At 34.5% G+C, this 14,551-nt stretch overlaps 1 long non-coding RNA gene across 1 annotated transcript; it reads right to left on the bottom strand.

The window, feature by feature from the left end:
• Positions 1-1,792: 1,792 nt before the first annotated feature.
• LOC123523463 (uncharacterized) lies at positions 1,793-3,596 on the bottom strand. The gene is made up of 2 exons (XR_006681111.2): positions 3,310-3,596; positions 1,793-2,070 (listed from the first exon to the last, which is right to left on the bottom strand). It is a non-coding gene; the product is annotated as an uncharacterized LOC123523463 (long non-coding RNA).
• Between the last annotated feature and the right edge of the window lie 10,955 nt (positions 3,597-14,551).

Raw genomic sequence — 14,551 nt, 5'->3', positions numbered from 1 at the left:
TCTGTGATCACCCTATTTCCGTCGTCCGTCGTCAACAATTTGACAATTAACACTCTAGAGGTCACAATTTCAGTCCAATCTTAATGAAACTTGGTCAGAATGTTACCCTCTATAGAATCTTGGACGAGTTCGATACTGGGTCATCTGGGCTGAAAAATTAGGTCACCAGGTCAAATCAAAGGAAAACATTGTTAACACTCTAGAGATCATCATTTTGGCCCAATCGTAATGAAACTTTGGCAGAATGTTACCCTCAATAATGTCTTGGACGATTTCGATATTGGGTCATCTGGGGTCAAAACCTAGGTCACCATTTCAAATCAAAGGAAAAGCTTGACAGGTGAGCTTAAAATAGTATACGTGCGTTTACTACATATTGCCCTAAATGTGTGTGTGAAGTATCAAGGTAGGTGAAATCACAGGTACCTTAGCTCCGCCTGGACATACAGCCTTCGTGTTGACTACCCGCCGTGATGTGACCGTTATTTCTCATACATTTATACTTACCAAGTAACACACAGCTTTCGATTTAAATGTCTGAATTTGCCGATGTTATTAAAACAAAGACGAGGTAGAACTCATGCCATTTTTAAACCAACGGAAGTGGATTGAGCCAGGCTTTGCAATAAAAACGACTAAATCCGCACATTCCCTGCGTGTGCAAGCGTTATCACTATCAAATGTAAATTATTTCAAACATGAGAAATAACGGTTAAATCTCGACAGGTAGTAAACACGACGGCTGTATGTCCATTCGCAGGGTACTTGTGTGTGCAATAGTTTTTAAAAAATCAGAGGATCATTTTGTTGGCAGGCAGACAGACGGGGGTCAGCCTATAGTCCCCTCCTGTCTTATCTCATCGACATTTTGAAGTCGTCAAGTAACATTTCTTCACGTGACTTCCATAGGGAATCGGCAGAGGGTTAATTTCTTGCATGACATAGTAGGGACCCTTTGTATACTTTCAGTTTCTAATTCTGTATCTTATGATAGAATATGTCTGTAAAATCAACACGGACTACTTTCATGTAAACGATTCTGAAGCATTCAATTCATTATGTAATTAAGTAGGATAGCGAGTCACATTATGTACATGACGACTGATCAAAAGAGACAATTTGGTATGTATTTTTTATTTTATTTACGCCTGTAAAGGACATAAATCGCCTACTATAGTCGCAAAATGGAATACAGTGTCAGTCGCAAATACGCGTCAGATCAAATATCAAAATAGGCAAGTCGGCACACAGTGAATGTTTTTTTACCGACTAGATAAAAATTCATTTCTTTCAAAAACGCAACAGATATGCAAAATCTTATTCACATATATATATGGATTATGCATGCTTATTTCAGAAAACATTACGGATTATTGGATTGCAAATCAATTTGACGTGTTATTCATCAGTTTCGTGACTTGGTCGAGTGAATTTTCATGCAATGAGTTTGACCAGTCAACATTTTGACAGCATTTTGTAAACATTACCTGTCAGTTTCATCTATCATATCACCATATACACTTATCTATGTACGATCGTTAAACTTAAATACACATAGTGCAAAGCAAATTGATTAATTTCAAGACGATTTTTTTTTACCTTCCGCGTGTCTGTTTATTGTTTTGATCTCTCGCAAGAGGAAGAGGGGGAGTACAGTCGTTTTTCATATTATAAATGATTGGTGATGAAGTATTCAAAATTATTAATACTTGCATTTCCTAGAAGACCTACATTTTTTTAAGAAAGATGATATAAATAAGACCGTCTTGGAGAATGAGTAAACGGAGCACCATTCCAGTATGGAAATACTTTATTTATAAAAGCAAGTAATTCTTAGAAATTAATAAATTTTCATTCATATACATTCACTTGCGTCATTTTTTGTCAAATAAAGTATATCGGGTGTTCTATATTAGTTCTATCAATTCCAAATATGGAAAGTCCTTTTTTGTCGTCTGCTACACTTTGCTCGTGCTACTCTTTTCCTTGGTACTGTTTCAAGTGAGCCATTACCCAAAGCATTGGTCCAGTGATTATCACCATGGCGCCGCTCCATAACACAATTTTTTCCTGAAAAAAGGTGTTTTTTTTTGCGAATTAACACGTTTCAAGTTGTTTTTAATGTATTACAAGATGATGAAGATCTTTTTATGAATAACAAGCTTTTTTTAAAATTAAAGATGTTTTTTATGAATTACAGTCGAGATAGCTGACTTTCTAGGTGTGATTTATTACCTAAATATATACAAAACGAAATTGAAACTCTTCTTTAGTCTTAAATTGTACAATACAAAAACGTGAGGATATTAATTAACAATCGTTAGTGTAAATTGTAGCACACGACCTCCAAGCATTGGTTACCTCCCCTAGCGCCATATTAACTAATGTAAGGGGAGAAAACTGCAAAGGAAATTCGGTAGCTCTGTGCCTACACATATATTTCAAACACCTGTGTAATAGGATTGTTATTTACAGCGTTACGTCATAACGACAGTCCTTTCTACAGTATAATAAGTATGTTATTAGCCCGACTACCGGCTTAAATAAAAAAAAAAAGATAAAAAAAAATCTAAATTTCTACTCATTTTTGCTCGCTTTTACCACTTAGAAAAAAAAGGGACACAACTATTATACTCTTTGAATAGGCTCAGGATGTAGTAGTAATTTCCTGTTAGCAAAATGCAGACCATGCTGTTTTGAAAAAAAAATTGATTAAACACAATAAATCTTATAGATAAGCTTTCAGCACACGATGAACGTGCCATTCACTTAACAGGTTGTACGTTATCAGGCATACTTAAACGCAAGGCCGTGGAGATTAGGTCCAAGGCCAAACTGTATTTTGTCTTCCAAATACTCAGTGCATAATGACACTGTGCAAAAGGATGTAAATATTAAATTTCAATGCATGAAAGAACATTTTAATTTTGTAACTGTTTATCTTGCCTAGTAATATGAAGCGACCATGACATATATTGCATTGAAATCCAGATTTTCAATGATACGAAAAAATGCACTTTTCATAAATAAGTGCGTATTTTGAAGCTGATCATTTAAATATTCATCTATATCAAACAGAAATAACGTTCTAATTCTGTACCATTCTTATGAGCAGTTTTTTCTTTTAAAATGTTTAACTATTAGAAAAAAAGTTCCAAAAATGAAGTACTCGTAAATTATTAGAAAATTTGAAAGAAAAAAAATACGCATCGATTTATATCGGTGGTCTTGATCGCAGACTGGTGAAGTAATTGTTAGGACACTTGAAAATGCAGATCAAAAGAATATCTAAAATACTAACGAAAGTACCTGCATGGAAATGCGGTTCTTTGGCGGTCCGTAAGTAAAGTTTCTTCGCCAAATAGTCCTGCTTGTTAAAGGTACTAAACGATTAAAAGCTTTGTTCCACACCATATTGTTAACTTACAAGGTCGTTGATAACGGAAGTTAAACAAATGTATGAATACTATTTTATGTATGAATTCTTAAACACATGAGGGACTTTGAAAAAAATTATAATTACAAATCTTTGAAGTGTGATGTGGTTATTAATTTCGTTTCATTGCATTTACAAAGTACACTGTCGGTCGATTCGAAATGTGTCCTTTCGAGGCAAAATACCAAAACAAAATAGTCCGCAATGCATGGAGCGCGCAAAAGTGCACACACTTCACTTACATGTATACTTCTTATGCGAGCACGCATAAATTGATATACATTTAATAATACCCTTGCACCTGTAAATTTTACAAGTGCAAAATAATGTGCAAGTGCGGCACAAAAACAGTATATAGTGACCTGACATAAACAACGGGTCCAGCCTTGTGACCTCTAAACATCGATAGACTCCACCCTATACCAAAGCTTTTAAAACTGACTTTGGGGTTCATTGCGTTAAATACGCAGCATTTTTTTACGTAAATAGAAGCAATGTAGATGTATCATACATAGACGTCACTTTCTGTTTTAAATTTTGTTTTCATGAACATCTTGTGGCACGCCCTTTTCAAACTACATACATGTATTTTGGCCTTCTTAAACACGAAGCTCTATTTAAATGCCAAAGATGTTGCACAAGTACTTTTCCACCCATGTATTTATTTTTAACTTACCACTGCGTTATCTTTCGCTGATTAATGAGTTTCAAAGCAGTGCCACGACACTTGTAGAATAATATCAAAGACGGCCCTTTCCACGAGATTGCACCGGCAACCTGATGTCACTCGCAGAAAATCATTAACAAAATGGCGTGGTACGAAAAAAAAAACAAAAACAAACATTACAAACATTGAATTTAAGAGTTAACTTTATTTTTCTCAAGTTAAAGATCAAAACTGAATCGACGCGGCTATATCGAGGGTTGAATGCAATACTGTAGTAACTCCTATAAAATAAAGAAGGACTTACGACAGTATTGCGTTCAACCCTCGAAATTATGATGTGTCACTGGATGTACAGATATTTTAGATAAAAACCAGGAACTGCATTTTCATGGGACGGCAAATTACAACTGAACATGGGCGGGTCCTTTTGGGTGTTCTATTTAGATGTTGAAAAGATGATATACTGACACTGAGTTTGATTTTCCGATACTCACGGAAACCAAACCACTCATTTACAAATGTAATAGCAAGCTACCGTAAGAAAGTAAATACAAGAATTGAATGCTATTTTTTTCTGCGTTTTATACGGGTGTAAACTATACTGCAAATTATCCAAGAATTGCTAGCACGGTTTAAATTTTACACAAGTCTTCATCAATCTGATCACCTCGGCCTTTATGCTACGCAATATTTACCGGAGAATACGGAAATGCCCGATGTTGCACGATTGAAGTCTTCATAATGAAACCAATAACCGGGCGACCAGACACTGTCTTTGATGCTTACCTCGTCTTGGATCAAACTCCTGATCTGTTGGTGTAAAATGAAAATGGAACCTGTTTATATTACAATTATGTGTCTGCCAACATCCGAGCTACAGACGTTCAATGGTCAGTTCAGTATTAATCCTGGCAAATGGGAGTTGTTCGCGTCAGATGGCATACAGGCAGTTTCGAATTATGGCTCCGGTCGATTTAAAACGATAAATTATAATATTTGGGGTACTTTTGTTGAAAGTGTATTGATATAAATGTTTTAATAATTGGAAGTTTAATTTCAAAGAAATAAAAGTGTTCATGCTATAAAAAGAAGATGCAAATACATGTATATGCTTCTCCCGATCCATTAATTTTGTGAGTCATTATTTTTGGAGGCGGATTTAAACGAAGCAATATGTTTTCTATAGCAAAACAATAGTAAGTTTCTTTGACCTGCTTTCTCTCCTAAATCTCTTTCATTGACAGACAATTTGCTTTGCAGGGCTTTGCACCCTAAGCGTTGCTCTGTATGAAAAAAAAAGTCAAATTACATTAAAGTACACAAACGAGTGTTTAGCTTGTGTTGGAAATAAGGAAAATACCCAGTTCAGACTGCTGCTTCTGTACTAATATAAATATATATTCAATAAGATGATTGTGTATTTTTAGTGCTTTGCATCTTAATTACAATTTTGAAACAACGGTTTTCTTTTTGTTATCACCAGCGTGCGATCTGTTTGTTAATTAGAAAGAAAACATTCGACATCAAAACCGCCTGGATTACATTTTGTCATGTGCATATTCCTTCAGGGTATTGCATAACATTTGTTCATTGTTTTTGATAGCTGTTCTTGCATGAAAAGGCAACTTTCCAGAATTGAAGTGAGGTAAATAAAGTGACATGGTTAAAGTGTCAGATATGAAAGGCTTCTGTAACTTCCCATGGTTGGGATGTCATCATATTAACTGTATATCTAATAGGAGATAAGACTTTTTAGCATGTTTCGTTTCTTTTATTGCATTAAAAATAGAACAAATTTGTAAAATATAGTTGCATGAACATTAATTTTAAAAATGACATGTAAAAGAATAAAGGTAACAGGGGGACAGGTTCAAATTATGGCGCCGGTCATTTTTTTTTCAGATGTTTGGAGTATATTTGTTCAAAGTGTATATTTTTTAATGTTTTAATTCACAAAAAAATCAATTGGGACATGCTATAAAAACAGATGCAAATATTTGGCTACAACTGGATCCATCGGTATTGTGATTTATTATTTTTGGAGGCAGCAATGTTTTCTGTAGCAAAACAAAAATAGGTATCCGTGACCTGACTTTTTCTCCTAAAACTCACTCCGTGACAGGTACTTTGCTTAGCAGGGCTCTGCACCTAAAGCGTTGATCTATATGAAGACAAGGTAAAATTAAATTAAAGTACATAAACGAATATGGCATTGTTGGAACTAAGGAAATGTTTAAAACTACCCTTGTCTTTGTAATCGGCGATGAGTTACTGTCATATATAAGAATCCAGTACGAAGAATCTTATCATTTAAAAGGTCATACGTGTAATAACGGTAGAATAGTAAATAGTAGGTTTCATCCGAAATAATACGTTGCTGCTTCATACGTCTGACATAACAGCATGAGCCATTTGAAAGTACGTTCGGATAAATGTGGCACGATGTTTAGCTGAGTCAGCCTTGTTTTATGGTATTTTATGTAAAACTAGCTCATTTTTTATGACAGCTAATTCAAAATACATGTCATTTCTTCTCATTTTCTTAATATTTAGCAAAATGGTCTCAAGCAGTTTCAGAACTTGGAAAATTCAAGAAAGATATTAACTATTAAGATTTAATTAAAATTATGACTGACTGAATTTGATTTAAATTTCTACAAATGGACCGCCCTGTGAACAGCAGAAGTTTAAGGGTGGTGCCGGTTTCTATTTCATGGGTAAATATTATTATATCACCCTAACCTCTCATAACCGCTGCTTATATAGTCGGTTAAGGTCGTGTATTTTAGTGCTTTGTTTTTTACAGTTTAGATGCGAAACAACGCTTTTCTGTGTCATCAACAGCGTGCGACCTGTTTGTTTATTAAACAGTTAAGATTCTACTTCAGGGCCGTCTAGTTCACATTTTGACTTTTGCAGATTCCCTGAAGTCATTCCTGTCAAAGAAAGCATTGTGCATGGCATTTGTTCTCTGCTTTTGATATGTTTCGCATGAAAAGGCCGCTTTCTAGAATTCAAGTGAAGTTAAGACAGTGGCATGGTTAACATATCAGCTAGGTCAGCTGCTGTTACTTCCTTTGGGTGGGAGAGGATGGGTGATCATCATAGTTGGAACACAAGACTGAACCATTTTAAAGTGTCAGCTACATTGGAAATAGTTTTTATTACATTGAAAATAGAACCCTTTTGTAAAAAAAAATAATAAAAAAAAAAAATAACAGCATGAACATTAAAAAGTGACATGTGAATAAAAACGGTACTTTTGTAATTCCCTTTATTACTTTGACAATAGAACAGATTTGTAATAAAAAATAGCATGAGCATTTACAAATTGGCCGTAGCAGGAAAGCAATATAAATTTATGGCACGGTTGAGGTTTAACGTATTCGAGGTACTTTCGTTCAATGTGTATTAATGTTTTGATATTAATTATTAATCCCGAAAGAAATCAATGTGTACATGCATGTAGCTATAAATAGCAGACGCGGTTATTTACAGTCTGTTTTCTGTAGCAGAAGGACAGTAAGTGTCTTTGGCCTGCTTTTTCTCCTAAAATACTGCCCATGACAAAGACTTTGCTTAGCAGGGCTTTGCCGGCTGAGGTTTAACCCGTATGAAAACAATGTCAAATTATATCAAAGAACACAAACGAATGTATGGCTTGTGTTGGAAATAAGAAAAAAGGTCCAAATTAATTCGAGTTTCAGAGGGCGCGTGGACAGGTTTAAATCTCTTTATTCTAGAGGTGATCCTAAAGGTCTAAACTATTTGTATAATGTTGAAGCATATATTACTGCCATATTGCAGTATAAATCACAAGTGCTGCAACCTTTTTATCTGATTTTATACATAGGAAACCTTCGAGTATCCGAGATGTACTTCAAAATTTCGAAAACCCCGCTCCACTAATGCTTCAAGGAATATTGAAGGTTAAGACATTTAGGTATATGTACTAAACTACTTTGTCTTTAGAATCAGCGATATTGTTTTTGGCCATAGAAGAAACCCACTTTTTTTCTTCTTTAGTTTTCAGTACTGAGCAAAATGGTCTCAATGGTATTCAAGACCATATGGAAAATACAAGAAAGGCATAAAACAAGATTTTATTAAAACCTAGATTGACTTGATGTAAGTTGCTTCAAATGGACCGGCTAAAGGATAGCTGAACAGTTCTACTGAATTTACACCATGTATTTGATACAGTTTGTTATTTTACAAAAGGTGACTACCGGTTCTACATAGCTGGAGGCAACAAGCAGCGCTTGTTGTGTACGAACCTGTTTATAAAACAAATCCTATGACAGGTACATAAAAAAACTTCCCCGAGACCATATAGGCTACAACTGACTGTACCAGAAATTTATAGTCTGTTGTATACATGAAAGGCAAACCGACAATAGTTATAAAGTTTGCAATAATCATACACAAGGCTCTTCCAGTTGCTTGTGACACATTCTTAGCTTACTATTGTTGTCTAGGATCTCTTCAAACTTAAGTTCCAAAAGTCAACATAAATTTTTAATCACATCCTTTTCAGTTTCTTTAACATTACTTGCACCAAACATATTTGAAATCTTTGAACACATCTGAAATAAAAGATCAATGATACAAAAAAAAAAAACAAACTGTAAGAGGCATGGGTAGTAAGTAAATTACAACAGAAATATTCAGGTTTAAGTTTTTGTGGTGTATACCTGTAGTTTTGCTTCTTGCAAAAACAAACGTTATACCGTTATAGTTTTTTTTATAACAACTGGCACACAAGCCAATAAACATTTCTTGTGAGCAGATAATTGGCTATTGGAATAAAATTTATCCCAGCTTTCCGAACTTGTCTTACCATTTTAACTTCGAAGACAGTATATCCTTTAAAATATTTCGTGACTGTATATGAATCAATTGAGCCGCGCCATCAGAAAACCAACATAGTGCTTTTGCGACTAGCATGGATCCAGACCAGCCTGCGCATCCGCGCAGTCTGGTCAGGATCCATGCTGTTCACTTTCAAAGCCTATTGGAATTAGAAAAACTGTTAGCAAACAGCATGGATCCTGACCAGACTGAGCGGATGCAGATGTTGATTTTCTCATGGCGCGGCTCAATTTTACTCTGGAACCAGGTTATGCTACAATGAATCTCTACGTGGAAGCCATTTTATTACATCTGTAAATCAGTTCTTTTACAACCATATATCTTTAAAATTTAACAATTACTTTTTTTTTTCAAATTTTGTTTTAAGTTGTCAAAAATTATTTATATTCCTTAAAAAGGAGGGGACACCATGGCCGAGTGCTTAAAGTCGCTGACTTCAAATCATTAGCTCCTCGCCGACGTGGGTTCCAGCCTCGATCGGGGCGTAGTCGATCGATTGCATGTGAAGAAGCCATCTAGCTTGCTTAACAGATGATCGGTGGTTCTACCTAGGTGCCCGCCCGTGATAACATAGTGCATTGGGGTGGGGTGGAGGGGGTTACCTGGGATCGCCTTCCACTGACAAAAGCTGCTGAAAAGTCGCAATATGACATATAAATGTGTCGGTGTGACCTTTAATGCAACACAAATTCTTTGAAAAGGTTTAACAGGAAAATTATGTTGTCTATTTGTCTTAATTTTCTTTTTATATATGCATAGCTTAATTTGTCTAGCATCAGTCGATGCTGATAGCTTTAATTAGAACCTAAAGAAACCAGTCAAAATGCAAATGGCTAATTTAGTGCACTGATGACAAGTAATTTGCTTTTAGCGAAATCACTAGGTGGGCTTTTTGTAATAGAATGGCTTTTTGATCTTTGTGCACTCCCCAATGTAGTTTTGAGGAGGAGCTAGGCTCCTAGATTTACCAATGCTCGTTCGTCTGTGCGTCCGTTCGTTCGATTGTGTTTAGTCATATATCTCAAAAAGGGTTTGACTTGGATTCATCAGACGTTATTGGATTGTGAATCAGCAGATTTAGTTGTGCCCTTGTGGTTTTGTTTGGAATTTCACTCCGCAAGACCAGAGCTATTACCCTTTATTTAGTCAAAATGATGCATTAGGGGTAATAAAGTTTGTATCGCATGTATCTCAAAATATTTATTTACCTGAGTACAGTTGTGCACCTAGGTTTTATTTTGTGAATTTCACACCTTCTATCAATACCCTACCCCGTAAAAGATACTTTTCAGTTTCTTTTATCTTGTGTTTCCTAATAATGGTTTGTATTATCAATACCCCACCCACATCCCTCCTGAAGACTCGCATCCTCAATCCAAGATAATATAAAATTTTACTGTGTCTTGCATTGCCAACAAGTGACAGGAAGTGGGTGTACCAATAGAATTAAAGAAAAAGAACTTGATTAACAGTCTGAATAGTTTGAAGGAAAATTATGATTTATGAGCGGTATCGTAGTTATAATGTATGAATTATTTTGTTTAGACATATCACTGAAGACAAACATTACAAGGCGAAGGTCAAAACTGACAAAAATAACCAGGACACGAAATACGTGATGTAATAACAAATAAGGCCGAATTTTCAGTAAAAAGAGTTTCCTTTGCGCTCCTTTATGCTACTTAGTTTCTGTGGTTTCAGCAGGCTTGAAAGGTTTGATCCAATACCTCATATCTTTATTTCGATATAAATCGTACTGTTGTTTTGTGCCATATAACTTGTAATGCGTTCATGCGCCGTAAACAATGATAAAACCCAATCAAAAAAATCAAACCTGCTATGCTGCTACATCACTTGTTAATAAAAGATAAAGTCTTGCTTGAATCAACGACACAACTTAGGACAAGTCATGAATCTTTATACAAGACAAGATGAAAATACACATCAGTATTTTTCTAAATTGATTGAATAATGTAAGCGATTGTATTTGTTCAAGTTTTTAACACTTGGCATGAAAATCTTAAAGAGTAAGGCTCTTGCTTTGTTGGACTATGTGATTGGAAATTCCGTTTTCGAATTTAAAGTTATGTGATAATATAAGCTTCAGAGTTATGGTTTTATAAATGATGTGTAAGTGGAGGGCTCAACGTTTGACAATAAACAATGAAGTCCTACAATTTTCGGATTGTTGGTTTAATGGTCATTAACCCTTATCACGCTAAATATATACAATGAACATTTGGACAGTACCATTAACTGTTAAAAGGGGTGCTAACCAAAATGATACTGGCTGAATAGCGAACAGTGCAGATCAGGATCAGACTGCACGTATGTGCAGGCTGATCATGATCTATACTGGTCGCAAAGGCAAAACCAATCGTGTCCAGCATGGTAAGGGTTAACAGAAAGACTGCTAATCTTAATCGCAAACACAGCATAGATTTACGACTGTATAAAATGAGATTATATTTATCATTATATGACAGTAAGTTCAAGCAAATATTTTTTCGTTTGTTTGGGGCAAAATTAAACAATCTGAAAGTACAAAAATGAATTTTTTATATAATAAGGACACTTTAATAACCATTTGCATTTTGACTGGCCTCTGTCATATAAGAAACGTTATCAACTTAAAATAAAAAAAATGTAATTTATAAATATTGACAGTTTACATACCCCTATACATTATCAACAGAGGGTACAAAATGCTATATTGGGTTGGGGCAGCTGATTCGCAGTTTGCTAGATTTTTTGTAACACTTGTTATACCTTTACTAAAAATCTTCTAATAAATAATGACATCGTTCTTTATTAAGTCCTTTGCATGTAAACGTGCAACGATTACTGCACGGTTATGTAAGTGGTTTTATAAACGCATATCGTCAGATAATTAGTATTTATGCTTATCAATATGAAAGATCGGTCCACCTTGCTAATTGCCAATGCGAAATGCCAAACACTTATTGCAAAATGGTATTTGCCAAATGTTGCCAAATGTTTATTGTCAGATGATAAAAGATAGTTTTTAATTGCAAAATTTGAAACAATATATTCCAAATGCCTATTGCTAAGTGCTTATCAAAGAAAGAGCTGAATACATCAGTGGATAAATGCATCCTTCAAATAGTCACTGCCCTTTGTTACATAACTTCGTCTCATTTTAGAGTAATCATGTCCCCACGACCGACAGAGCATGTTATTGCTTCTAGTCAAACGGGTAGAACATTTATATGTTTTACAATAAGTAAGTATAAAATCCAAAGGGATTGATGATATCAATTAATTATAATAAATAGAGTTGTTTATTATTAATTGTTTTACAATTATTAAAAGGTACGCCCATTTGTTTAAGAGATACATTTCATTAAGTCAGTCAGGAAGTTAAAGAATTTGACGATTAGCATTTATCATTTGACAATAAGCGTTAGCTACTTGACATTTAGCATATAACATTTAAAATAATGTATTTGGCATATGAAAGTTGTTATGTGGCATTTAGCATTAAGTATTTGGCATTTAGCATTAAGTAGTCATTTTGCATTAAATATTTGTCATTTAGTTTTTGGCAATTAGCATGACGCTCCGCCTTGCATGGAAGTCAAATTAAATTGAGCACAAAAATGGAGCAAAGTACACACTATTCCTTTAAACAAACCGAAAGCACAAAATAGGAATTTCAATAACTACCTTTCTAAAATAGCCATTAGCATTTTGACTGGTTTCTGGCGTTCTTATAATTAAAGCTATCAGTGAGCTGTCAGGGATAACTAGAGAAGCCAGACAAAAGCCAGCTGTCCCTTCCCAGCAGAATATCTGACAACTACCAATCACATACATACAAGTCAATTTGACATATTTACAACAAATCATTGTCTTTGGTTTATGGTGAAACTTCAAGACATGCATTTATTTTGTGACAATTTATTACATGATAAAGACTACCGGGCAAGAATATTTCCGGAAATTAATTCACATTGCATTTACTGGAATTGGCCCTGTAAGTTTAATTAAATCATATTTAGAAACTCTCATTTCTTACAAAAAGAGACTTACTTTAATGCGTGTTTGAATGTGAACTGTACCGTAAGACTCCCCTACCCTCTCTCTCTCTCTCTCTCTCTCTCTCTTTCTCTCATGACAAGGCCAGACATGTATCTGCGTTTTGATTATTCAATTATCTGGGTGCACTGGAGTATTCCTTGTGACAATATTGGCCTCTAGACAGCAGATCAGGAAATAAGTTTGTTCTATTAGGTTATCAAGGAGATTGGAGTATTTTGTTATATACATGTACTTGATACGATTATGTATGTCTTTGAGTTATATTTATTAGATATGTCCAACACATCTTGATTATGTTAAAAGAAAAAGTATACATTTCATGAAACTTGTACCTTCGTATCAAAATGGCAACAATAATCTTTTTAATTTTAATAAGTGTCTTATTGAATACTTTTCACTACAAAGTTGGCATGGACGTTTAACGGTAATTCATATACACAAAGTAATAAAAATGCTCATGAAATTCAGTAAGTAATGATGTTTTTTCAAGTTTTTTTCTGAAGGTCTAATTGTTATATTGTATGAAACATAGAACAGTGTCAATGTGTTCTTTAGAGCAAAAGTTAAAAAACAAGGATGAACGTCCAACAGGGAAAGTCTAGTTCCAAAAAGGCAGCCTCCCCACCCCACAGCTCAAAGCAAGTGGACGTGCATATGACTAACAAACACAAACGATGACATAACGAATAAATAAAGAAACAACGTGGGATAATTTTGTTTGTATGTAAAGTTCCATGGAAGATAGAAAAAAATAAGTGCGTCGTTTTCTTTTGAAAACAAGGTATATGGCTTTCGTTCATTTATGTGTTTTTACGATTATAAAGAAGTAGAAAAAAAAACTGTAACAAACAGAGATAAGACATTCCTTAACTGTTTGGAACATTATTACAGGACAATACTTTAAGGAATGGTTAAGTTATGAATGTACATATCGTCATATCTGCAGACGTTTCCAAAATAAACAGTAAATATTCCATTTAATGTAATCTTAATATTTTTATTCAATTCTACAACTGTTTCATTTGACGCATCAGATATAATGAAATCTCCTTTCAGATAGGTTTTTTGAAAGTTTGTTATAACATTGTCGACTTATTATGACAAATGAACACGAGTACAATTGAATGAACAAGGTTGCCTTTTCGTAAAAGCTAGTCTCGACCCGTTAATCATGCTACTGAGATTGAAAAATCTGTGCCGGTATGGTATTGACCAAAACAACTTAAATAATGCAACAGCTGGTTTTCAGCTTGCCAATGCATTTGCAATTGCTTGCACAGAAAGCAACGAAAGAAAACAACACAACAACATCTCCATGGGGTTCGAAAGCTTCGGCCTTTATCGTTGTTTTAAAACAAAATTCCTGTCGTAAAAGTTTTCTTTACATGAACTTACGGAACAAATCGAATTAGTAAATCAAGATGACTTAATAGTACAATTCTTTTGCCTCATTAAAACAGTTTGTGTAACTTCTATATATGTTTACTGAATATGTTGTCAAAAAAAGGAAATAA

Source organism: Mercenaria mercenaria, chromosome 3 (genome assembly GCF_021730395.1).
Source record: "Mercenaria mercenaria strain notata chromosome 3, MADL_Memer_1, whole genome shotgun sequence".
NCBI lineage: Eukaryota > Metazoa > Mollusca > Bivalvia > Venerida > Veneridae > Mercenaria > Mercenaria mercenaria.
Note: the sequence above shows the minus strand (reverse complement) of the source record. Positions and strands in the feature narration are given on the sequence as shown.